The sequence below is a fragment of the Rhinichthys klamathensis genome, unplaced genomic scaffold (genome assembly GCF_029890125.1).
Source record: "Rhinichthys klamathensis goyatoka isolate OS25496 unplaced genomic scaffold, OSU_Roscu_1.1 h1tg000020l_1, whole genome shotgun sequence".
NCBI classification, from domain to species: Eukaryota; Metazoa; Chordata; class Actinopteri; order Cypriniformes; family Leuciscidae; genus Rhinichthys; species Rhinichthys klamathensis.
The window spans coordinates 2,832,580-2,859,737 of record NW_026606571.1 but is presented as its reverse complement, the minus strand read 5'-3'; the positions used below and the strand labels follow the sequence as shown (position 1 = coordinate 2,859,737).

The 27,158-nt window shown below is 39.7% G+C and overlaps 1 protein-coding gene across 13 annotated transcripts in view; it reads left to right on the top strand.

Annotated features, from left to right (window-relative positions):
- Positions 1–27,158, top strand: part of camta1a (calmodulin binding transcription activator 1a) — a 496,299-nt gene that overhangs the window by 93,696 nt on the left and 375,445 nt on the right. The window contains exon 2 of one of the 13 annotated variants that reach the window (XM_056239717.1): positions 4,156–4,233. The exons of the other annotated variants lie outside the window; for them this stretch is intronic. The gene's annotated coding sequence lies outside the window, so the exon portion shown is untranslated. The remainder of the gene's footprint in view (positions 1–4,155; positions 4,234–27,158) is intronic. 13 annotated transcript variants of the gene reach the window in all.

Genomic DNA, 27,158 nt, shown 5'->3' with positions numbered 1-27,158 from the left:
GACTTACCGGTACTTCAAAAATGCTTTAATACGTTTTACCTTTACTTCATCGTTTACTTCATGCCCAACATGATATTGAAATTCATGCTCACCTCATATAAATCCTTTGCTGATGCAAATCTGCTGTGTTTTAGTTTTAAGTTCAAGTTTTAATTTTTTAATGTTCAGTTGTTAATCTGATATATTGATCAGTTTACTATTGCATGGCGTGGATTGATCTGGGTTTAAGATTTCAATCATGAGAGGATTATAAATACACAATGCCAATGAGAGTGAGATGATGGTGATGAGGGAAAATGAGTTTTTCATGTCAATATAAATTGCTTCTCTTATCATTTAAAACAGTCTTTCAAAAGCATCATCGTTACAATTTACAAGGACGGATCTTTTTTTGTGGTTGTTAAAATGGCTCATGCAATTTGCCCCACAATGTTTGTACTACAAAAAAGGAATGATACAATTGTGCAGCTTGTTGAGAAAATATATGTAGAGTCACCAGAATATCATAGAGACTTGGCTCTTTTGATTTGGGCAAGTAAGAAACCACTTAGCAACTAGGATTAGTCGATATATTGAGTATTTAGCCTATGTTTTTTATGTTTTATTTTTATGTTTCTTTTTGTTGCATAAAACCTTATGTATCCAGTGAGAATAAAAACTGTACACCTAGAGAAAAACGTATGCATTTTCATACGTTTACTTGAAATTTCTTTAGAGAAAAGGAAAATTTTTCCTTTTTCTCCCTCATTCTGTGATATGAAGCCATGTCAGATCACAAAAGTAAGTTATTTCAGTAACTAGAGTTTGTGGTAAAAACTTCATTAAAAGTTTGCTTTTGTTGGACAACAGGTTTGTAAAGGCTTCTCATTACAAGTTTGGAAAGATGTTCGGCGTGTGTTGCTTTTTCAAATGCACATTATAAGTGACTCAAACAGTGTTTGCAGAGATGAGGCCGTATTTACACATATTTAATTCAAAATTTCAGCCTTTGCGATTTCATAATTGTACTAAGCCAAATCAGTTTAATTTTGGTTAATCGTGCAGCCATATTTTACGTCATTAAAACAGCTTGTGAACAATATATCACTTAACGTTGCATTTACCTCAGGAAAATTATCCAATGGTCACAGTTCGTTAGTTAACAAGAAGCTTATTAACTGTTAATTATGTAAGGGATAATAATTTTAATAATAATTTTAATAAAAAATTTTTATGTAAGGGATAATAATTTTAATGCACGACGTAGAGGCAACCACCCTCCGCTTCGCGTCGGGTGGTTCTTCGCCTCTACGTCGTGCATTAAAATCCTTTAATGCATGGCTAGCCGTGGATTATCCCGCTTATACCTCGGTTATTTGCCAAGTTAATAAGAAGTTAAAGCTGTAACTGATGTTTACAATGTAATTTTTTTAACAGACGTGTAAAAATGATGGTTATTTTCTTTAGTTACGGCTCGTTAGTTCTAGCACTCCGTCCGCTTTAAATAAAGTAGAGCCATCGGATTGCTTTTATTTGAATGAATTATCACATTTATTTAAATTCATTATTAAAAGAGAGAGACAGAGAACTGAAAGAGAAGAAAGAGAGAGAGAGAGAGAGAGATGCGTGCGCGAGTGAGCGTCTCTTCTTTAAAGTCTACAGTCCCCTCGTTGCTTAAGCATAGGCCTATAGCTAACTTAATGATTCATGGATTTATTAAAATTATTTATGAATGATAGGCAACACTGACAGTGACAAGGCAATCTTTATTTGAACTAATCATGTCATTTATTTAAATGAATTAGCTGTATGTCAAACCAAACTTTTCTTACGCGGATGATGAACGCTGGTGTCTTTTCCATTTTTCCTGTAGCGCTTTAAAACTGATTTAAAGACGGCATTGCTTGACTTGAAGTCTTTATCCCTTATGATGTTGTATTTTGTAATGTGACGGTTTATACCTGCTCTGAGACGCATCAAACTTGCAACACTGTATTCGCGTCCAGCGGTAGACTGAACAGAGGCATAAAACTCCCGAAATGTCTCATTTAAAAGAGAAGCAGAGTAACGTTAGGTCTCGAAATCACAATTGTTCTGTCTTTGGCGCAACAAGTCACTGAAAGTGTTAACTGCCCATTTAGTTGTCTTTTTCGTATTGACCTCATCTTTGTCGTCTTCGATCTTATCTAGCTCTGTCTTTTCCCTCAAAAAAAAAAAAAAAGAGCCTAAAACGTATCTAAGTAATATACAGTATAGTAGGCTATTTCGTTGTCACCCTGCCTCTCCAAATGCATAACTGACATTAACAAAATGCAATAATGCAGTAACAGCTGAAAAAGTACTTGGGTGTGTGTTTTATTTTATATTTACCGGTCAATAATGCAATCGCTGCTGTCTGTCCCATAGAAGAACATGACAGCCCGCGTATGTTTTGGAACTATTGGGGTTTACATGAACCACGTGACAGCCATCGCGAGCGATCAAAGAGCGTCGCAACTCTTTCTCTCTATGGCTCTGAGCCTACCTAACGTTTTCATATGTGTCTCTCTCTCTCACTCTTTTGCAAGTGTAACTCTGTTACTATGGTTACCAATGTTTATAGTAGCGGATTAATTTCGAACTGTAATCAAACTGACTGGAACTACCTGTGCATTAAACGGTTTTACTGCACACCTTCCAGCCAATCAGAATCGAGTATTTAAACAGGCCGTGGTATAAATATGTATGTTTGAATAAATTTGTCATTAAGACAAGTGTTTATGAATATAATTATGTGCAACTGAGTTGTATACAAACCTTTCAGTTTTTATTTTAGTGTAATTATTTATGAAAGTAAATAGCAGTTGAGTATAATAGTTTGGTCTCTGTAAATTTGAACCTCTAATATTTTAGCCATGTATCAAATTAAAGAGTTCCCTGTATAGTTTATAGCATTAGTTGGGAAAGATTATTTTCCTTAAGAAAATCTCAATCTGTTCTAATTTTAATCTGAATAATTAGCTATCAATATTGGCTGAGAAATTTAGTATCGGTGCATCTCTAGTCGTCCATTAAACTAATCCCCTGTCTTCTCCTGATTCAATAATGAGACTTGATTCATGTATAAGAGAGATGAGCATCTCTGATACAAACTTCAGAAGAATAAATGGGTTGTTATGTTCAGTTAATTAAGTAAAACTCTCCATTTAAATAAAAAAATACTAATTTAGCAATTTGCTTGCATCATCATTTAATGTTCATTGTTCATAAATTAAAATGTTTTATTAAAAGCTCAAGCAGGCAAATATGGCTTTTTTGTTATAGGTGCATAATGAAAATGAAAATGAAAGATAAATCTTCCTTATTTGCATTTAGTGAAAAATAGTATGGGAAACATGCCTCAATCATTTTCATTAGAAGCTTATTGTATTTCACTTGTTGTATTAAACATTATTTGTGTAATTGGCTACAATGGTTACAATTATGCTTTTTATTATTAAAAATAAATAAAGAACCATAGTCTTAATATTGAATATCGACTGAAGACTATAAATATACATTTTATTTAGCTTTATTGCCCAGGCCTTCTAGGAACTACCCATTAGACCTTTTAACTGCATAGCAATGCTCCGGTGTAATGAGCTCTAAGGTGCTCCGCTAGCAATGTCCTACCTTCTTCACATTTTTCTGGAAATACTTTGATTGCCTCTGTATGTGTTGGCCGGTAGGTAGAATGAATGTAGGGTAGGGAACATGCATCATCCTTTTTATATCAGTATGCACTTCTCTGAAATATGTGGTGGTGGGTGCATGTTCTATAATATTATTGCAGGTATGAAATGTCACCTCAGAGATGTCTTAGTGGTTAATTTGTGCCAGAACAAGTGTGTTTTTGTTAGAAATTATAGCAGAGCCCTCGTATAATTCAGCTAGTCTTCTAGAGTGATTTTAAATATAGAAAAGTGAAATTATGACTTGCCCCTTCAGTCCAGGATGATAAAAAGATTCTGTCTAATTTTTTTGAATACTTCACTCACATTGTCTGCTCTCTCTACTGGGAGTCTTCATTTATTTGTGGATTATTCTGCTGTATGAGTTTTCTAGAGTGGAGCTTTGGACTGCTTGGCCATGTGCAATCACTTCATTGAGTACTTTTCTGATTCATTCACTGATTTATTATTATATTTATTTCCACAGACACATCAATGCCGCTGCCATGTTTTCCGGTTTTGCTGTTTATGTTGACCTTGACCCCTGACCTCCTGCATACTCTTGGTAACCATATCATATATTTTTTTTAAATACACCTTTCTATTTCTTTCACAATTTTCCATTTCTCTCCCATTTTTCATCCCATGTAACGTGTTACTTATACTGTGCATGCAAGTACCCGTCGAAGCTTCAATGCTTCCAGTAACAGTATAGACACATCAATGTCTTGATGCTGTCTGCACTGGAAGTGTTAAAACTTCACCTCAGAATGTACACTTAACACTGACCAATCAGCTGAAAGCTCAAGGCTACACTGGGTATCGCCAACTACCTCACAAAACGATACACATCGCAGTGCATTGCGATATCATAATTGGATCACGATTGAAACGGTGGGATACGTGACTTTGCGTGTCAGGGAGAAAGAGAATGAATCTACTGTATCAGTTTCAATCTCTTCAGTGGTTCGCTTCACATTTGTCCATTAAGTGCCCCATAGAAGTGGCTCTGACTGCACAGATTTTCAGTATCAGTGCAGTTTTTATTAATCGAACTGTAGAAAATTATATGAAAGAACACATAAACAATAACAATTTAAAAATATGTGTTAGATACAATATTGCAATTGTGAAAAAGAATTGTAATATACACTATCGTTCAAAAGTTAGGGGTTGGTAAGATAACAATTTTTTGAAAGAAGTTTCTTATGCACACCAAGGTTGCATTAATGTTTTTTGTGAGATATGTAATTGTGAGTTATTATATGTGAAATATTATAAAATAGTAATAAAGAGAGATAATATTATATTGTGAAATAATACTGTGAAATATAACACTTTAAAATAACTGTTTTCTATTTGAATATTTTTCACAGGTAACATGTAATTTATTCCTGTGGTGGCAAAGCTGAATTTTTAGCAGCCATTATTTTTAATATTTTTTTTTGTGGAAACATGATATATTTTTTTCAGTGTTATTAGATGGATAGAAAGCTCAAAAGAACAGAATATTATTATTAATTAATAATATTAAATAAATATTTAACATTTATTTGTAGCAATGTAAACGTCTCTGTCACTTGATTAATGCATCATTGCTGAATTAATAATTTCTTAATCTTACTGAGCCCAAACTTTTGAATGTTAGTGTATTTATCCAATTTAAATGCAATTTAAAAACTATAGGCAATTTTTTTTTTAAAATCATTGGCTGTGTAGCACGTCAAATCTACTTTCATACATTCATTCTAGTTGATGACACACACATGCTCATGTATATTCATTCCTTACGATGATTCATGATATAGCCTTCCTCTTCTGTTTAGCTATCCTATGTGTGTTTCTTTGAGCTCTCAATATGTGTGTGTTTATGTGATAGAGATAGGAAGAGTAATGTGTGCTGCTGTGAGACGTGTGAATTCAGCATATTGGCCTATTTGTTTCTTGTTTCTCTCTCTAATTCCCCAGTCTTCCACAACAGGCAGTGCCTAAATCTATAAGTTGACATAAATAGAAGGCTGGATAATTCATTTATAGCTGCTTTAGCACAATCAGTAGCCAGTAATTACACCGTTACATGGCTCATATCAACAACTCGAGCATGTTCTGGTTATCTTGTAGTAATTCTGTAATTAACATTTGATGTATGGTAACTCCCTCCAGACAAATCCTGAGGCTTTGATTGTATGTATGTGTTGCGTATACGCAGAGTGTGTGAGGGCCCGGTTTAGACATGAGGTGAGTTGGCAGCCTGAGTGAGAGGCCAGTTTGAAGGTTGCCACCCTGTGCTATAGTCTTGCTTGTCTAAGCAAAGAAAACGTCACCTCTCGTCTGTGCACTGTAATAGATAACAGACAGGGACGTGCACAGCAACATTATAAGCACTGTCATGCATGCTTTATTTATTCCTGTTTTTTATCTCTTCTGCCCTCTTTCAAAAATGAGAGAGATACATCATCTCCTTCCCCATCCTGTACGGCAGTCAGTGGTCCGAGTGTGTCGACAGATGCCCTCCAGGGTGCACTAACATGTGCCCATCAAGCTGACCCTTAACGTGTTCCTATCTCTGTCTGCCTGCCTTGATCAGCCGGGTCCTCTTACATGTAGTGGCTGCCGCTTGTTCCCGCACCCAACACGTGAAGTGTGTCCAGGGTCATGCGTATCCTCACTCTGCCTTATCAGAGCTTCTCTCTCCCCTGCTGTATGAAGCTTCACCTTCACAGCACGCTGTACTGTCACACATACATGCTGTGCAAGGAAACAGGCCTGTGTCGATGGGATTTCTCTTTTTGACCCTCATTTGTTTGGCTGAATACTGAGTGCTGTCTGCTCTGCTTGTCAGCCAATGTTCTGGGAGAGGAAGTGTAGAGATGGGGCACGAGGTCGCTCTCAGCAGGCAGGCAATTCCCATCATAATATGTCAGGATTGCAATGATGTCATCCATTGATTTTTAGATCTACTTTCTTCTGGTGGAACACAGAAAAATTGTGGAGGCTAGCACCTCCACAATTAGCATTAATGTATAGATCCGCATAAGATATGTTTACATGCACCCAAATAATCTGCTCAATGGAATTGGAAATCCTTCATCTAAACACCTCAAACGATCCGATTAAGCTTGATCCAAATGTAATTTCAGTCAGATTGAAAAGGGTGGTGTAAACCTGAAATAATCTGATCAATAGCAAAAAACTAAGCATGTAAACTCTTCAATATGATTATCTTCTCAATCGGATAAAAAAATAAGATCTCTGTTTACATAGGTTTTACTTCGTATAAATGTGCATATTTATTTACGCATATGTTTATTTACTGGTCAGTGGATTTATCGATTAGAGACTGAATATTAACTAAATATTTGCTGTGTATCAGATTGAAAAGTTTAGGGTTCAAATAAACAGAAATGTCTGAATCTGAAATGGGATTGGATTCATTCATATTGACGAAAATGAGTGCATGTTAACACCTATAGAATTCACTTTTTTCACATTTTCTACACAAAGTTGAGCTACATGAGTAAGCTGGAGAGTGAATGTGGAACTTTGTGAAACTCTGGAAATCTGTGGCCTGTTGAAGCGATATATCACCTGAAAATGTAATTAATGTTGCCGTTTATCATTCCAAACCTGTATGGCTTTCTTTCTTTCACAGCTCTACAGAAAAAAACACAGAAAAGTATAGCAGCATCTCCAAGCTTCTTTTTTTATGATTTAATGTAAGTGAATGAGGATATTTGATTTTTCAGCTCCAAAAGATTTAAAACTGGTCCATATGACTTATATTCAGAGATTCTGCTAAACTTCTGTTTGACATACAGGTTTGGACAATTTTCTTATTGTGGCTAAACTTTTCCTTTTATATAAACTAAAAGCAAAGTTAAAAATTATTTTAGCTAAAGCTCTGAATACGAGCACATCTCCCGGCCATCTCCTAGTAAGATGGCACCAATTAGCTTTTTCTCTGTCGGCTTCGGATTGGACATGAACTGCAGCCAAACTGGAGGCTGTATTAAAAATAATGCCCTATATAAGATCCAATCTGCCTCGTATCTGTGCGTCAAGTTGGCGCGTGCAGAGCGGCTTTTAAAATCTCATTTATTTCTGCTGTGCAAATGACACTCGCGCACAAAGGTCATCCGCTTTGTTTTTGCGCTCAGGGTGGAACATCCCCTGAATTTATACAAGAGAAGGAGCCGGCGCAACGTGAGCGTAGAAGAAAGTGAAGATTGAGAGAGGGAGTGGGGTATGGGAGCGCAGATTATGTGATGGTCCGCGGAGGCTTGGAATACAAATGAGCGCTGGAAGAGCAAATTCAGGGGCAAGCGTAAGAGTGAGGGGAGATGTTACCCTGTGGTCATGCCTCAGGGCCAGATAAGCCAAATAATTCCCTGCACGGTACTTCACGGCCACCGGACAGGATACCGAATGTCTGACGATGTGTCTATTCATTGTTTCTGTTAAAGCATTTCCATTCGTAAATGACAAAGAGACCGGTTTCTGTTTATATTAGTAGAAGCAGATGCATATAAAGTATTAATTTCCAGCAAAGACACTTCTTTCATGAATTGTGCATGAAGCTTTTTCTTATGGGAGCTGCTGTAATCTCCACACATCAAAATATCTGTCTTTTGTTTGAGAGCATGCACTCTTCACATGAATTTCAGGAAGCTTCAAACCATCACATTAGCAATATTATTCTTTTGGCCCTTTTGACATCAGCAGGCATATAACTTTGAACCAAGTAGCTGTTCACATCCTGAACGCCAGTCCTAGCGTCGGCTGGCTTGCAGGACCTTTTCCCTCTCTGGCCCGCTTTGTTAGCTTCGGTGTTGTATTTCAAGGCCTGATTAGATGTCACTCAATTAAAAGCACATTTGGAGAGAGTGTTGCCATGGCTGCTATGTGGAAGGTGGAGAGCCTCATGGTGCTTACCCAGAGTGCTCTAATTAAAACCGCTCACAGTGCCTGGAGAGGAACTGTGCCGCACAGCACAGCGCAACCAGAGAAGTTTCACACCAAATCAATGACAGCCACGGACGCCTCTCAGATGAAATTAAAAAGGATATGCATTGCAAAGGAGGGAAAATAGAAATGGAGGAGTCACAAAGGACTCCTCCTGATTTGAAGCTAGCTTTGAGACAGGCTAGGATTAATACTGCTCTCCTAATATGCCACAGATTGGCACTCCCCTGGTGGCACAGATCAGGTAAGGCCCAGTGAAGCACACATCACTTTCTAAATGCTTCATTATTTTACTCTCTCAATCCCCAGTCTAGCATTGATTTAATAAGCTCAAATATATATGGCTTTTTGAACGAACCATGCATTTTATATTGAAGCATCTTTTTCACAGTTTCTGTCTTTGAGTTTCATTTAAATACATTTGCCCACTGGAAAACAAGCCATATATGAGTGATTAATATAGTGTTTGATAGACTTTGATAGACTACCTTAATTTCTGTCATGAACCCCCAATGTAAATCCTGGAACAACCTTTTTTTTTCTTTTTCTTTTTTTTTCTTTGGTATTAATATGCCAAATTAAATGTTGCCTTGCTGCACAAATGAGTCCTTGAAGTATTCCTGAGTGCATGTTTTCGATCATTCCATGCTTCTAATGCAATTTATGTGCCTTTACCCATTTCAAAAAAATAAAAATAAACTAGACGAACTACCTCCCTCGATAGCCCCATTGAACCAAATTTCTGTTTACTTTATTGCTGTTTTAATATGTATTCAGCTAGTGGTAGGGGTAATACTACACCTGTGGCATATGAGAAATGACTCTGTGCTGCTTACTAAATGGCACAGTGTTGTCACATTGCCCTATGGATTGATGGATGGTTTGGGATACCTTAAACTATAAAACGCAGAACGCAGCTGAGTAGAAATGGGCTTTATGGGTCATGTTTGCCTTTCAGCATGAACAGATATGTGAGCACTTAATCGCAGGGAGGTAAACTGGAAGGACGTCTGAATCGCCACTCTGCCACACTCAGCTCGCTGATGCCACATTTGAGTGCCACATTCTCACTTGATTAATGTAGAGATTATATATGGTAAGGTGTTGTGACCCTTTCGTCTAGTTTATTTTTATTTTTTTGAAATGGGTAAACCTAGCAGGGAAACACCTGGATGTCCTTCTGTCCCTCTGTGGAAGAAACAAGCTTCAATACTGAAGACTTCAATCTTTCTGTTGTTCAGCCACCAGGTCTAACCGGGGCAGCTGGCACTTTCTGGTTGTTATTATTAGGGGCCAAGCACCGAAGGTGCGGAGGCACCTATTGTATCTGTTCCCAAAGAATATTATTAATTTTTCCGACTGGGCGTCTATGACAGCTAGGGTTGGGTATTGGTTGGGTTTTATCCGATACCAGTACCTACTCGGTATTTTTTAAACGGTTCCGGTGCTTAAACGGTTCTTGAAACGGTACTTAAGAAAACGAAACAGCACACACTTTATCAAAAAATAATACCCTTTTATTTACAGGGCCAAACTGGACACAATATTAACTTAAATCTTTAAACAATATAAATACAAGTAACATATGGTAATAATAAAACCAATATAAAAAAAAAAAAAATTACATTACATTTTACACATTTACATAATATCAAATAAAACAATATTGTATCAAACAATGTAATAATACTGGAGATTAATAGAGATTACTAGCAGGCAGAGCTGCCAACTCTCACGCATTGACCGTGAGACTCATGCAATTGACACATTTTCTCACGCAAAGAAAAATCGCGGACAAAGAGGACACCGACAGACAAGACAGAGAAGGTTACTTTTGAAATGGAACAAATCCACAGCTGTCAGATTCTGTCAATATTTTTACGAGATTCACACAATAAATAACGTTTTGGCTCTTTGAAATGTGACAGATCGCTGTAGCGCGTCAGTTCAAACGGCACGTGATACAGCAGCCTACAAATCCACTGCTTCTTAGCTACGCAGCGTTGAGTGAACCTATGAAAGAGAACATCTCTGGTTACTGGTGTAACCTATGTTCTCTCAATGGGGAACTGCCAAGCTCCTCGCGCTGCCGACCAGCTTCCTTTTTCGGCAGAGAAATCTGAGGAGCAGATGGCGCGCGCGCGCCAACATAATTTGACAACGTAAGTGCGTCGAGGCGGCGCCCGCGCCATTAGCCAATGCATTGGCTTGATTCTATATGGGATTCAGACTATCAGCACACCAGAGGGCGTTCTGACGCGTAATTTTACACGTGAAATGCAGCCAAACCTTGCAAAAAGAGCGCGCATGCGAGACAGAAGAGACTGTGCGTGTGTGTGTGTGTGCCTAATTAAGTCAGGCACCGAAATCAGGCACCGAAATTGTCGTTCTTATTCGGTCTGGTTACTACCGTTTACGTCGGAACCGGTTCCCTATTGGCACCGAGTTTCGGTACCCAACCCTAATGACAGCCCAAAGAACCGCTTGCGGGAAAGTTATGAAATTTGGCACACTGATAGAGGACAGTCTGAAAAGTCAATAGCAAATTTTGAGTCTCCAAATTAATTCCTCTAGCGCCAACAACTGTCCAAAGTTTCACTCATGTTTATGCTAATAACTTTTGAACCATAAGGGCTAGAAACAAAATTAAAAATATAAAAATATGTCCGCCATTTTGAATTGACCGAAAAACCTACTTTTTCGAACTCGTCCTAGACGGTTTGTCCGATTTTCACCAAAATTGCACCAGATCATTTCCAGGCAGTCCCGACAAAAAGTTATGGAATTCAAGTTCATTCGTCAAACCGTTTTCGATAAACGCACAAACTAATTTTACGTAGCGCTTGCGAAAAAAGACGTAAGGCTGTTACTCCACAACGCTTAATCGTATTCAGACTAAACTTGGCACATGTCATCACAAGCATGACTTGAGGCTACATGCAGCGTTTCGGCGCAGCGCCACCTACTGGTCCAGAAATATGAAAAATGGCTATTTTTGATTATAACTTCTGAATGGTTTGTCCAAAAATCATAATAGTTTGGGCATCATGGGATTCTGGGCGTCATGTCAAGTTGACAGATTTCCAATTTTCCCAGATCGGCCATTTTGGCTGTCGCCCATTTTGAATTATGTGCTAAAATGCTGTATTTTATGAACGCATGAACAAATTGTTACGAAACTCGGTATGGGTCATCAGTACTATGCCCTAAAGGAGCCTGAGAAGTTTCAAAACAGTGCCACCTAGTGGTGAATTTTTCCCCCAATTACTTATAACTTTGGCTGTGGTCGACTTATTATCACGAGAGTCATCTCATTAGACTCCTGAATCCTTGCCGAGTCCAACGATACCAGACTTGCCAGGTTTCGGCATATGGTTTGTGCAGCGTTGTAATTTAGCGCTTAAGAAACATTTGCGGATATCTTCGAAACCGCTAGTCCGATCGAGATGAAACCACCGTCAGAAGTTTGGAATCATAGGTCGCTGGCTAAATGCCAATGTCCAAATGTCAAAATATTGATAGTAAGGGGTAGGGGTGTGACGGTTATTATATAACCGTGAGACCGACGGTTATAGTTGAACACCGTCATTAGAACTCTATAACCGCCAAAACCGTGCTATTAAAGTATTTTTTACAAACATTTTTTATCATAGAGAATGTTTAAATACTAATATCAGCTTACGAGGGAAACGGAGGCGGAGTTAGTGGTACGTCGGAGGCTGATTGCTGGAGATGATTCGGGAGAGGTCTGTCCCCCTTTACCGATCAGAGCGCACGCTGACACGCTTTGTTTATACTCGACGCGTCCGCACGGCAAAAAATGACGCGCTGGGTGCGCAAGACTTCATTTCGCTTGGCTGTGTGCACGGCTTTTTTTGTAACAGCGCGCGCGGCGCCGCGTCCGAGGATGACCGACTTTTAAGCCGAATCTGCCCGAGCATGTATGTCTCACCGCACCGGCACGCAGTTTGCGCGTCTAAATTGCAAAGTTCATTTGTTAAGGTTTTGTTGACTGTGTGTGATTCATTTAATGGAAAGCACATTCACTTCTAGTTGTCTTGCTGTTCATTTTAAGAGCGAGTTGTCCTATAACAGACGAACAGTTATTCAACCGAACGTCCTATATCCCCCCACCCCCGGACGACGACGGTTATGTTACGAACCGTCACATTTGACTCACGTCATAACCGTCATCACCAATCCTGAAACCGGCACACCCCTAGTAAGGGGTAGTAAAATTCAATCAAAGGCACGTGTCAGTCATTTTTTATGCGTTTTTTCACATAAATGTCTATAACTCCGAAGCGAATTGAGATATTTTCACCAAAATTGACACACAGATGTATGGGCTCACTCTGAGGACACATAAAAAAAATGGTGGGACTGAGCCTCTTGGTGGCGCTGTAATAGAACAAAACATGAAATTCCCATTGACTTTAATACAGTATTGTGATGTAAAATGCTATACTTAACGAATGCATTGGTGTAACATTACGAAACTCAGAATGTGCCATAAGCACCATGCCCTAAAGGTAATCAAAAGATTTTGAGACGGCGCCACCTTTTGGTCAAAAGTTATAATTTAATTTCCAAAAATGCTAATAACTTTTGAATAAATTTGCCTATTTTAATGACACTGGTCTTAATATATTCCTTGGGTTATGCCGAAAACATAGATACCAGGTTTGCCATAATCAGCAAAATTTCCTGTCCGCCATCTTTATTTTCTTTTAAAACCTTCTTTTTCGAACTTCTAGACCGTCGGTCCGATTTTCACCAAAATCGAATCGTGTCATCTCCAGACTGTGCCGACTAAAAGTTATGGATTTCGTGACGATAGACGAAACTGTTTTCGTATACCACAGCATCAAAGTTGAGGCATGCTGCCAAAATGACTATTCAGGCTTTATCTCTGCAATGCCTTCACATTTTGACACCAAACTTTGTATGTGTCATTGTCACCTCACTCTGATCACCTCACACCTCAATTTCATAACTGCGCCTCCTATTGGTCGAAAGTGATAAACCATTAAATCATTTTATAAGTTACTGTATATCAAATTTTTAAGCCATTTTGCCTAAACTCATCTTTAAATGTCTTTAATTGCTCCTTGCTGCAGTTGGTCTGAAACTCCCAGCCATGTTGGCATGTCTTGTCGTCTGCTTTTGCGCTTGGCCCCGGTAATGGCTGCTTGTTATTATTATTATAGTATAAATATCACACACGTGAATTTCTATGAACTTTTTAGGACTTTTTCTTTTTCTTTTTTCGATTCAGTTGCCATGGATTATCTGCATAAACAGGGCACAACTCAGGCATCTGTAATCTGCATGAAAACTAAATGAAGTAATTAGTGTTGCCGGTGTTAGTTGTACCTCCCTTGTGGCACCACAATGATTCCATGATGGCCCTCATTTCTCTTACCAGAAAGAATATCCAAATGCTTACAGTTTGGTGTTAGTAAGAAAGAGACTCTTCTGCACTTTATTGTGTGATATTCTTTTAGCTGATGATGGTCCCAGAAGCATAATTAGGTTGTATAAGTTTCATGGGCTTTGAGTTCTTATGTAACTGGTGATAGAAAAATACACTCTAATCAATGCTCACCATGCCGTTTTTTTGGTTGAGTTTTTACTAAAGTTTAATTTTCACTTTGTATTTTCAATTTAATTTAGCTTCCTAGTGCCTTCACTGTATCATTTGTTAGTTTTTGGTTTAGTTTTACAAATTTTTTTTAGTTTTCTAGTTTTTTTTAAAATTTAGTTTTAGTATTTCATACCAACTGATATTTACAAAGGTTTAACAGTATTACATTTAGTAGTATTTTTAATGTAATTTAGTTGGTTTGTAAAGATTACGTTTTATGATATGTATACAAACAAAAAGTAATATTATAAATAAAAAGTAGTTTGTTTTAGAATCACAGTGGGTTAGGTTTTTAGTTAGGTTCAGTTTTTCCCAGTTATGGTAGTTTTTCATTTTTGTCAGTTAAGCCAAGCAAGCTCTTTTGTTATACAGACATTTTGGACATCATTTCGACCTCTTTGTCTTGGGAATGTTCAGCAGCAATGTGAACCGGTGATTTACTAACATTTGTTTGGAAATATGCATTTTATTTATGTAGCATGGGATAAACCATCAGTTACAGTTTATCCAATAAAGTCTCTCTGTTTCTTTGCCTGAGGTTTAAGATCCCTGCAATATATTTTAGCAGAGGCACCTGGTGTTGCTATCAGGCATATTTTATGTAAAACAGCCAGGTATTATTGCATTATGAATTCATTCCAAATGTCAGTTAGTGACTGGGCTTATAGAGGTCTTGTAGAAAGTCACATTTCCATAATATATCCTTGCATTACACATAGTGTACTGAGACTGATCTTCCAGAATGCATTTTTGAGATGATTTCTCTTTTCCCTCAAAATATAGTCCAGCAATCTCCCTGGTCTTGTTCAAATCAGCTAAATAATGGAGTTTCTGAATGTCTGATGATGTTTTGGAGTGATATGCTCAGCTGGGCCACCTGTCTGTCCATGAGAGGCCCTCGAGGACCTGCGAGTCTAGCCAAATAAATGGCAGCCTAAAGCGAACAGTGTCGGTTAAAATAGAAAAGAGAGAAGAGCCAGCAGTTCTGCTCAGTGTAGTCAGATCAATATGAAACCTCATTACGGGAGTGTCATAGAACATTTGTGCACTTTCTGCTCCATCTAGCAGCAATTTTGCTGGATAAGCACCGCTCTCATTTGCCCATTTTAAGCATTTCGTTAAAGAACAACCCACAAACACGAACATATCACTTTCAGCCTCAGGGCTCTGGCAAGGGGAGTATCCCCCCACTTCTGCCTTTGCTGGCCTGGACAGCCTTCCTGAGCTCCTGAGGCTGGCCAGGCAGAGAGCAGATCACGGTGTGAGTGTGTGTGTGTGTGTGTGTGTGTGTGTGTGAGACAAGGCGTTTCGCACAGGCTGGGCTTTGACACCCACTGTTAACCCTGTAATTAATCCCTTAATAACCTAGTTAGCATGCCGCTGTGCAAACCTCTTTGTATGTCAGGTTTTTTAGTAAATCCTATGCCCTTCCCCGCTTTCTACTCTATTGCAAACTTTACATTTTCCCTGAGCAAACATGTAGACTGAACTGACAAACATTTTGACTGACATTTTTTCTAAATTAGTATTTTTAAACTAAATTATTTATTTATTTTAAAGTCACATATTTTTGGTCAAGAGAGACAAGAAGCGAAAGGAGCTTCTTTTTTATTTATTATCTTTTCTCTCTTTTTTTGAATTTGTGCAACCTTTCTGATTAGTTGAAAGGAACAAAATTATATAGAAGCATGTATGATTGAGCATGTGTGCTTACCACCGGTGTGGGTCCACATTGCCACAACATGCCTCTGAATTTTATTTATCCGTATGTAGAGCTGTTTGTAAGTGTTTACATTTCATTTTATTGAATCTACAAACTTTCAATAATAATTGCATTCTCATGCATTTAGATTAGAACATTTTGGGTTATTTTTGCTTTTTTGGCACTACACAGACAGAAAGCTCAGACGTGCTAAAGCGGGAGTAGTTCTTTTTATGAGAGTGAGGAAAGTGGTGAGCAGACTGCACATAACAAAGTACTTGAATAATACATGATCTGATTATAGCCAAACGACCAAAAAAATCCAGAAAGGTCAGTATTGCAGATGTGATTACGGACTGAAAATCGTCTCTCTCTATGAACACTCTATGAACACCTCTCTAATGAAACCACAAACAAATACCCCTTTCAATTTGCCTATTGGCTTGCATATTAATCGTGGACAGAGTGTCGGGAAGAGGCTGTCTGGTCAAATCCGTATCCCCCCATGAACGGTTCTGTTGACGTTTTGTTGCTCAGAAATGGCTTGATATCAAATTGGAATGACAAATGAAATTTTGGCACGCATTGAAGGTTGAGCGGTTGGCTGGTGATGAGGTGTGTCTAATTAAACTACAAGGCTTGGTCAAGGAGAAGACCACTTTTTGTATGTGCGAGATGTTCTTCAGTCTGTCAGCAGGCTGTATCATGTTGTTTAGCCTCCGGCAGTACCTCACAGGCTGCTGGGAAGAACAGAAACAGACATTAATAATCTGAAATTTGGGACTTGTAGATGGATATGTGTAAAGTATTATGAAAGCTAGGATCAGTGCTTTTGCTGCGATGCGTCACTGATAACATTTCATATCTCAAATGATTTCCCTCTTCCATTAGAATCGATTTTGCTTAATAATGAAACATCTTCAAGACGTTTGAGACCTGCTCTCCACCACTGCTTACAAGTGAGCGAGATTTTTTGGGCCAGAGCTTGGTAAAAGGATTGATTGGCTGGGCTGTGAAGGAATCATATCGCATGGTATGTTTTCCTCCCTCCTCTGGCTTCAGCGCACTTGACAGCCAGCCATCAGGGAGAGTGTTTTACAGATCCCATAGAGCCCACAGACTAACTGCACATGACCTCCAGCATTGAATGATGAATGGCAAAAGAAGCTCCTCTCATCCATCGCGGCCTCAACCTCTCCACCGCTTGCTCTCATTCCGTCTGAAACGCCATGAAAGGGCCCACTGGAGACTCCGGCATACGGGCAGCTTGGAATAACTCTGACACTGGCCGTTTCATCTGCTTTTGCATGTGCGGTTTACTGATATGAGCAAATCTTGATACATTTTAAATCACAGGCTCTGAATGCAAACGTTGGCAACAAAGATGGTGTTTCCAAGAACAAATCTTTGACAAAACACACAGCTCAGCAGCTGTGCTTAGCCCTACTCTGAGCATCTCTGCAGCCAAACTCTGTATGTATGTACTGTAGCTGTGGAGCTTGAAGGAAGGAAAATGCAGCACAAATCAAGAGTTAGAGCAGATGTATGTTGAACAACTGTAGTCTTCATTGTATAAAGCTAATGCATCCCATGAATAAGAAAAGAGCAGGAAATAAATGCCAAGTGCCACTGAAAATGAAGAAATCCCCCTTGTGATTGATAAATGGTGGGATGCACCATGTTTATGCTTCTTCATCCTATTGCTGAACTGCTGCATATTGACCCTAAAAGGTAGAAACCATTGTGAATGTGGCCTTCACAGTTAATCATAACGCCTGCACTCTCAGTGCTGATTGTATTGCTGGCTCCAGGGATCTGCCATAATTGGATCCTTGTAAGTGGGCTGGAGAAGCTAAACAACCAGATTGCTGTTTGTTTATACCTTTCATATATTAGTAACGTGCCGAGACTTCTCGAGCAGACTGGGACTTGTTTTGTTACTCGCCAAGCCTAATTAGTAATTTATTGTTAACATATGCCTGGATTGTGGCCCTTTCCAGCAATTCATGATTAACTCAACTTTAATTAGAGTTACTTGTTCATGTTCAGCTCCACCCAAACATGCAGTTGATGGAAGAAACCAGGAGCTTGTCCAATAAATACCAAAGGTGCCTTTCGAGTAACTTTTCTCGACAGGTCTCTGTCAGGATGTGTATCATACCCAGGGTCTGAAATTTTAAGCTATTAAGCTGTGAATAAATATTTAAAAAATTAGTGTAGAAATATTCCTCTTATCTCCCGGAAGATAGGGGGAAAATATCTGATATTTGTTTTAATATATACAAATGGAGATGGAGACAGTGCTGAACATTTAGGATTATATTCAAACAGCAGTCTTCTAAACAATGTCTGACAGGGCTATTTATGCACCTGTTGCGGTGCATTCAAAGGTCTCTTTTATTTCGGCTGAAGTGTCATTGTTCTCCTTACATCTACATTGGACCCAGATAACCTGCTGAAAACAAAGGCGATCATTATTGTTGCTGTACTGATAGTATAGAGAGAGTTGAGAGAGTTGTTTACTTTTCCTTGCATTATAAAGAGCCTCTCTATCTTCTCATCTCCGTGTTGTCTTCCACGTCACAGACAAATATCCCTGCGAGCACAGGATTAATGTCACAGGAATTAAACTCAAACACACTGATCTCTTACCATGTACTGCATCGCCCTCCTAACTTAATCAAATGGGTGTGCATTAATTTCAGATTAATATCCTCTCTCTATTGGTAATTATCTGATATCTCTTTGGAAGTTTCATGTCACCTTGGGGAACAGGAAATGTTCTCATCAACTGTACGTGTGCAGCCCCGGGCCAAGTTACATCTGTGAAACTTCCTAAAGCTTATCTAAGTGTTTCCCATTCCAAACCTCTCCATTCCAAAAAGTGGTAATTAAAAATGGATTGCTTCCCATTATACACCCTAATGGACTTCACAGGGGCCACAGTCGGAAAGGGGGGCATTATTCATGTGGCCTCCAGTGTCCCACAGGTAAAGCTCATTTTCTCTAGCAGTAAGATGGAGAGAAAGCTGGAAAAAGGACTGTTTTCCTTTAGCCTCAGATGGGCCCCACAGGGTGGCTGTCATTTCCTTTAAGGTCACTTGGAAAAATTGTATTTTGGTACTGATCAACTGTTTGTCGATCCAGGTAGACATGACAAACCCTTGTTATTTTGGTCTGTTCCATGCTCTCTCACTTGTTTTGTTTGAGATTATTGTTCATCATATCTCTTTTCGAAAAGTGAGCTTCATCTGTAGACAGGCTCCCAACGCAAAGGGTGTTCTGAAAGGTAACTTAGTTATACTCCTTAGATACCTTCTTTTGGCTAAAATTTAGAGAGATTACAATCCCAGAATGCATTGCAACTCCAGTGATCATTGTAGAAAAAAGCTCTGCAAAAGATCTATTGGTAGTTTGCAAAAAAGTAAACCCAAAGAAATGTCCTCAAGAAGGGCCTTGACCATTTTTGCAAATTACAACAATGTGATGCTTTCTCAATAACAATTGTCCCCTACTTTACAGGGCTGCAAGGGTTCTCTTACGAGAGTATCTCTCGTACTGCGTAATATCTTACGCTATGGGGAAAACCTCTTTTCCACGAAATATTGAAGCCAAAAATTATCCTTAATTTTGAATTAATGTAAAACGCTGTGCAGCAGCATGCAGACATAGGCAGGACGGCTCGCGCGCCTATTGGCTGCCCTGCTGCAACAGCAGCAGCCTATCGAGAGAGGCGCTGCGTGACACCATATCCAATGGGGGCATTACGCGCCCATTTCGTCACGTCCCGCCAGAAAGGGCGTGGTCTCGCCCTGTAAATATAGCTCGATAAGGCTGGTACACTGATTTTCATCTCTTCAGCGAAGCCTCTCGCATCGCTGGATCCGGAGTGAGAAGCCGCGCCGTCGACACAAGCCTTTCAGCGGGACGAGCTTCTGGAGTCGCTGGCCTCGCCGCCTTCAACTGCCGTACCTGCTGTGCTTTCCGGCGTACTATATATCCTTTACTCTGCTCTGTGTGTATGTGTGTGTGTGTGTGTGCTCGCCCCGCGACTCACACTTCTATCATCTAAAAGAGCCGTGTCTTTGTAAAGATGCCATCCTTCTGTGGCTCGGCACACGACGGGGACCGCCATGTGATGTGTTTCCTGCCTGTGAGAGGATCATGCAGCTCTCGCGCTCGCCGACGGCGGCTGCCCTCACTGCGAGCTATTGCCTACGGTGACTCTGAGGACTCGCATGGCATCCTTCAGCGAGACTGCACTTCCACCCGCTGCAGTGCCGCGCCGTAAAAAAGCGCTGTACTCAGCGGGTCCCCGAGCCTTCTCCAGCCCGTGAAAGCTCGCCTGTTCGCCTGCCAGCTTCACCAGCTTCACTCGATTCGCTCACTGACGGATAACGGCCGCCGCGCGCCGCCGCTTCCGCCATTAATGACGACGAGATAGCTGCATCTATAGAGGAGACCTGCTGCTCTATCCTGGCGTCGGACAGTGAATACTGGCCGAGCTCTGTGGACCTCCCCTTCTGTCCGCGAGTCGTCAGGGAAACGGGCCAGCATCAAGACCGCGAGCCCTAAAACCGCGGCTAGCTTTCTTTACGTTATAAGAAACGCAGCGTGGCCTGATATACTATCTTGAGGCCACGAGATACTATCTTGAGGCCATGAGATACTATAGTACAGGGTTCCCGCGGAGTCTTAAAAAGTCTAAAAAAGACTTAAATTCAGAAAGTGAAATTTAAGGCCTCAAAAAGTCTAAAAAACACAAGTTTAGGTCTTAAATTTAATTTACCTAAGTCTTAAAATTCTTACCTCCGTTCATTTTGTTAATTGTGGTCAAGCGTTGTCCGCCGAAAATAAAACGTTGGTTGTTTTGTTTGTTTTCTAGTAGGCTACGTGATGATGATAATCCCATTGCGTGATCACTGCAGGTATAACTCCTGTAAAGTAGGTGGCGTTATGTAACCCGCGCCGCCAATAAAGTGAAGGAAGTTGATTCACTAGCTACCTGCCCGCCGAATTCGTGCAACGTTAAGTCAGGGCTGTCGTCGAGCGCGTAGTTTTCAAAGATCATTGGGAAGTGTGTGTACCAAACAAAATTTGGTATAGCGGACTTCATCAAGAGAGATCTAATTAACACCATTAGCGGACCGTATGTCTTGATGTTCGTTGTTTACTCATTAAACTGCAAGAAAGAGATGATAATTTGGTGGATGATTTAAAAATATTCGTTAATCAATAATCATCTGTAAATTGTGTAGTCATTTGAATGTAATCATAACGGTCGCCTGAGGGCGCTCAACGACCACGTCATCCGTAAGCGTGAGTTTCTAACAAAAAAACAACAGTTTACTAAAAATAATAAATCCATTAAATAATTTACCATTGTTAATTAGTGTTTATTTTTGTTTGTTGTTTTTGTATTTAACCCTTTCACACGTAAGTTTAAAATATTCTAACTGATCCCCAGCGTGAGTTTTTCTAGGCGACCGTTATTTAGAACCTGTCACTTTAATGTTTCCATGGTGACGCGTCATTGCTTGTCACGTGACACAGCGCAACCACAACACAGTGCTGAATGAATGATGATCTGCTTTGATGTCATTTTCCCTTTTCTATTCAAAATATTCACAAATGTATTAGCTATAACATGAAACACTGATATTCCGATTGTCAAATATGTGCAAGTGGATGTGTTTTGTTGTTTAAACACCTTCATAACGATCGCGTTAGTTGAGCTGTTTGTGCGATGGGCGGCGCCATGTTAGTTTACAACACGTCAATTCCTCAACTTCTCACGAAATACATGAAAGTGGCCGGAGAACTGGGAGAAGAATAGTGTAAAATGTAAAGCTACTTACACAATGTGTATCTGATATGAATAAAACGTGTCGTCTTATTATAATGGAAAGGATTATTATTGCCGCTTCCATAGACATCAGTCAGTGTGTGTATTTTACAAACTTAAAATATGTTTAAGAATTTCTGGGATCATTCTAATGTTTCAATTTATGTGTCGTGTTGGTCTTAAACTTCACACATAATGGTCTTAAAAGGTCTTAAAAAGGTCTTAAATGTAACAAACTGAAACCTGCAAGAACCCTGATAGTAACTCGTGGCCTCAAGATAGTATCTCGTGGCCTCAAGATAGTAGGGCCACGAGTTACTATCTTGAGGCCACGAGATAGTATCTTGAGGCCACGAGTTACTATCTTGAGGCCACGAGATAGTTATAATAATTTTTTTTGACAAAGTGGGACTAGGGGGGCTCCGTAGTTTTGCATTTTACAATGGGTGAATCTGTAGTTGTCACTAGGGGTGCACGATATTGACAAAAAGGTGATATTGCGATATCGATAATGAATATTGCGATATCGATATTAATTTCGATATTTTTAAACGTATGTAAAACTACAAAAGTTATGGGAAAACGCATCAAAAAATAGAAGGAGAATCAGGAAATGAGTCGGGGGAAATGGAACGGTGCATGTCGGACCGGACGCATCATAAACAAAATATCGCATAAATATCGCGAGATTTTCGATATTGATATCGAGCAACGTGATATCGCGATAACGATATTGATTCGATATATCGTGCACCCCTAGTTGTCACTGGTGATTGTCGTTTGAACCTTTCTGGATCCGCCATCAAATTGATAAGTTGAATTATATCAAGTGCTGTGAGAAAAGGCTATAAATCTCCACCTCCAACATCCTCACACGCAATATAGCTTATACTAGCCGAGACTCCTTCTTTATGTGTACAGATGTGACGTAATGACGCAAAGACAAGCTTGAATTTCCTGTGGAAATCCACCAGTACCACTAGAATTAAATACATTATTACAGGCTTACCGTTTTGAATCGAGCTAAGGCAAGCAGATAGTTTTGAACACTGGCTGGTTATGGTAAATGGTAAATGGACTGCATTTATATAACGCTTTCACAGACCCAATGGCCACCAAAGCACTTTACAATTTGCCTCACATTCACACACTCATTCATACACCGACGGCGGTGTAGGCCATGCAAGGCGCCATCCAGCTCGTCGGGAGCAGCTGGGGTTAGGTGTCTTGCTTATGGACACCTCGACACTTGGTCAGGTGGAACCGGGGATTGAACCACCAACCTTCCGGTTTGTAGACAACCTACATGAACCACTGAGCCACTGCCGCTATGGACTTCAGCTTTAAGCATTGCACCAATTCCAAAAAAGTGCCCCACTTTGTGCCTAATTCTATGTTAGCTTAGCATCATGCTAACACCAAACTCTATTGGAATCTATTGTGAGTCAAGTGGTCTGTGTGATATTTTTGTACAGCATACAGAGTCTTTGCATTTGTTAGGATGCTATTTAGAAGGGAACTGACTATGTAGGCAGCTTACTAGGTTTTTAAAACAGAGCATCTGTGTCAGCAGAGTCTTTGTTTAATTTCCAGGACAACTTTAGGCTGTTAGAGTATTCCCATGTTGGTGCTTATCTGCACCATGCCTCTAGAGAAGACCGTTCTAGCATTTCTCCATGAGGGACTCTTGCATGCAGACCAATGTACTGAAGGGAGCTTTGAGGCTCTGCACTCTGTGTGGAGGGTGTGGGCTGTCTTCACACCTAACTCTGCAAGTGCAAAATGGGGACAAGCTGCCATGCTAGCACCTTTTAACCTCTGATGTCTAATCACTTCTCACTATTAAAATTTGTGATGTCCAATAAAGTATGCAACTAATTGAAAAATGAAAGGTTTATTTGCAATTGTGTTGACAAGTGGAAACCTTGATTTAGTGGAAGAGCTTTGGCTATTTTTTTTCTATTGATTCAGAATTAATAACTCAGTTGGGATCACCTTCAACCTCACAAATACTAACCTTTAGAGCATACTGCAGGTAGAAATATGGTTTTGGGCAATTATAGTCATGTCAATAGAGCATTTAGTATCCAAGTGTGTGTGTTTTTGTGTGTAAACCCAATTATGGAGATTGAGAATAACTATAGGGAGGACATGTTGTAAGTCAGGTCTGTATGTTTCAGGTAGGAGTAGCGTAGAGCCTCACCTTGTTTATCATTGTAATTATTCTGTCTTTGAACTCAGTATGAAGGAACCCTAGAAAATGCATGAGCCCTGGGACTGGGAGGATATTTGATGCAAAAAGTAGAGACAGAACGAATGTTCTCTTCAGCTTCCAGCTGAATTCAGCTAAGATGAACATGGTTGAGAGCTGCCTTTTTTTGCATTAAATCCCCTCTTCGGCATTTGACTCCCTCTCGCATGGCTTTTGAGTGCTAAAGGGATGCAGTTGGATGGAGATGGGGAGCGAAATCACTCATTTTTATCTCCCAGATGGGGCAGGCTGGCATCAGCCAGGGCTTGCCTAGCTTTATGGCCTTTTCCCTCACTTTTGTTTTCCATGCACATTCTACTTTTTTTTTTTAATGTGCCCTGTATTTTCCATGCCATGCCTTACTGTTTAACATGCATGATCATTTTTATTCCAGTATTTATGCCCCTTCTACACGGGACAGACTATTCCCAGGGGCTGGCCCACTTGTCCCATGGATACAGCGTGAATGAAATGGTTTCCTTCTCAGGACGAGCTCATTTATTTAATACACTCTTCAGCTGAAAAGTAGGGTGTCCCCCACACTCATCCTCAGCCCCAACATTATAGGTAATTGAATAGCGCTTTTACCATTTTCACTCTGTGAACAAAAGGATCAACTAGCCTGATTTGTTGTTTTATTGTCCACTCTGTGCAGTTTTATGGGGATCTTGGGAACACCTGTGTGTTGGCAAGCCTGTTATTTTTCTAAGCTGTGCACTTGCTCCAAATACTCATTGTACCGAGACTGAGATTTGACCATGACCTTGAGGAAGAGGAGGGCATATGGACACCAATATAATATAGAAAAAATAAGCAGATTTCTGGAGAGAGCACAAGCTGTAGCCATGCTGCTAATAGGTGCTTTGAATGTTTGTGGAAAAGTTAAAGAAGGGCATTTTCAGTCTCTGAATGCAAAAAGTTCAGTCAACTCTCTAACAAGCTGTGCCTTTTCATTTACATTCCCTCCTTTTATGTTTGCTTCAGGAAATTTCTAATAAAAGTTGGAATATCTCCAGCAAAATGCACACATTACCCAGCATGTGAACAAATTGAACTCAATGATCACTTCCTTTTTATATACAGCGCACATCTCACTCGCCACTGTGTGTGCTGTAAAACTGTAGAGGGGGAGGGTATGATACTTTCTATAGGGGGATCCAGAAGCATCCCAGCATGTGATATAGATATTTGCACAGCAGATGCCTGCATGCAGCGTCGCCTTATCTGTAATTGCTTCACCATTATGGCAGGATGAGCGATAGAGCTGGTGGCAGCATCATCAGTGTCCTGACTCGCTGTCAGAGAAAGAAGGCAACTTAGTTTAACCCACCCCCATCTGAAAATGCATGCAGAATTTATAATACAGATATCACTGTGCAATTCCTGTTTTTGCGCTTTTGTCTTTTTACAGGTGTTTAAAACCTTAGTGAAGACAGTGCATCTCCATTTTAGGCAGAGTTTAAATTAGAGACACCTGTGGGCTCTGGTTTTAGATGTGTAACTACAGTACTTCAATTGTCTAATTTCATCAGTCTGTCTCAGATTTTACAACCAGAAAGTTGTTTCAACGGATAAGTATTATCAGGTATTGCATTTTGCAAGGCACAATGTTGCCATTGTGTTGGTATGCCTCATCCATGCTCAACCTTATCCATTTTAGAAATGTTTATTGGCAGATATTGCACTTTAAAAATGCCTGGGAGTAATTCCTATCTAACAGTATCCAGGGGGAATAATAGATAAGAAAGAATGAGAACAGCCTGGGTGACAGAGGCAGTAAAAACAGTGATGATGAGATACAGTGTTGGCTAAAAGATGCTGAGTGAGAGGGAGTCTGTGGCATGACCTGCTACTGAAATGGATTTGATAACACCCGGTCTGCTGGAGTACCGTAATAGCCATTATCACCAATCTAAGTGTTAAATGGTAAGAGGTAAAATGTTCTGTATGTTGTCGTCCTTTAAAGGGGTCATAACATGGATTTTTAAAAATTATTTTAATGTTCCTTAAGGTTCACTTATCATGTTAATATAGTTTTGTGCACAAAAAAGAAATATATATGTGGAAAAATAATTATTTCCAACCCTCATTCAGGCCCTCTGTCTGAAATGATGTTTTTAAGGGACGTCTCCTTTAGGGTGTGTTTACACTTGACATGTTTTGTTTGATTAAAGCAAACCTTGGTGCGATTGCTCTGTGCGGTTTATTTGAATAAGTGTGAACGCTGCCATCCGAACCCTGGTGTGCACCAAACAAGCGGACCGAGGCCGCTGAAAAGATGGGTCTCGCTCTGCTTCTAAAAGAACTCTGGTGCGGTTCGAATGATATATGAACGCAACACGGACCAAAGTCATGTAAACAAACTGAAAACAGGAAGGAAAAAGGACATCAGAACCGCGTCTCTTTGCAAGAGATTGTATATGTGACGGATGGATTTCTGCTGCTGTTTTGGCTCCTTCACACATTTTATAAGCACTTCACGAGTTCTTAGCTGGTCAAAATACCATCATATGCAGGCTACGCACATACAACGAGCACGTTTAGCCCAGCACTCAGTATTGTTTTGGATGTTCTGTAAGTTCCGTCTCAAAATAGGCAATAGATCATAAATGCCGACCAATCAGGTTGTGAACATATCCCTATGCCTTTAGGGTAAGGGTCTTTAGGTTCAGTGATAAAAATGCCAGTGTGAATGCTAAGCGGACCAAGACTTAAAGTTTTTTTCCCGGACCAAACGAACCAAGATAAACCGAACTACTAATGTGAACACACCCTTAAGGCTTGTCAGTAAATGGCCACTTTTATGATAGGCTTACGTCACTGCATAGAAAATAGTATCAACCCCCACTTGCTATTGCATGTGAGTACGTGTTTTGAAAACATTATCCATTAGGGGTGTACTTGTGTACAACGGTACATGACGATTCGGTACGTACCTCGGTTTTTAAGTCACGCTTCGTAACGGGTTCGGTACAGCAGGGGGGAGTAAACTCAAGTAAACACAAAATTCAAGTAAAGATAAAAATTGCTTCTTTTTGTTTTTAATTAAACTGTTTTTTCTTCTTTTTTTTTTTTTTAAATGT